Genomic DNA, 554 nt, shown 5'->3' on the forward strand with positions numbered 1-554 from the left:
TTCATCGCAACACTGTTTATAATAGCCAGGACATGGAAGCAACCTAGATGTCCATCAGCAGATGAAAGAATAATAAAGCTGTGGTACATATACACAGTGGAGTATTATTCAGCCATTAAAAAGAATACATTTGAATCAGTTCTAATGAGGTGGATGACAATGGAGCCTATTATACAGAGTGAAGTAAGCCAGAAAGAAAAACACCAATACAGATTACTATCTTGAGAAATTTGTATGCAGGTCAGGAAGCAACAGTTAGAACTGGACATGGAATAACAGACTGGTTCCAAATAGGAAAAGGAATACATCAAGGCTGTATATTGTCACCCTGCTTATTTAACTTATATGCAGAGTACATCATGAGAAACACTGGACTGGAAGAAACACAAGCTGGAATCAAGATTGCCGGGAGAAATATCATTAACCTCAGATATACAGATGACACCACCCTAATGGCAGAAAGTGAAGAGGAACTCAAAACCCTCTTGATGAAAGTGAAAGTGGGTAGTGAAAAAGTTTGCTTAAAGCTCAACATTCAGAAAACGAAGATCCTA

The sequence above is a fragment of the Bison bison genome, unplaced genomic scaffold, assembly GCF_000754665.1.
Source record: "Bison bison bison isolate TAMUID 2011002044 unplaced genomic scaffold, Bison_UMD1.0 scf7180017864062, whole genome shotgun sequence".
In the NCBI taxonomy this organism is placed as follows: Eukaryota; Metazoa; Chordata; class Mammalia; order Artiodactyla; family Bovidae; genus Bison; species Bison bison.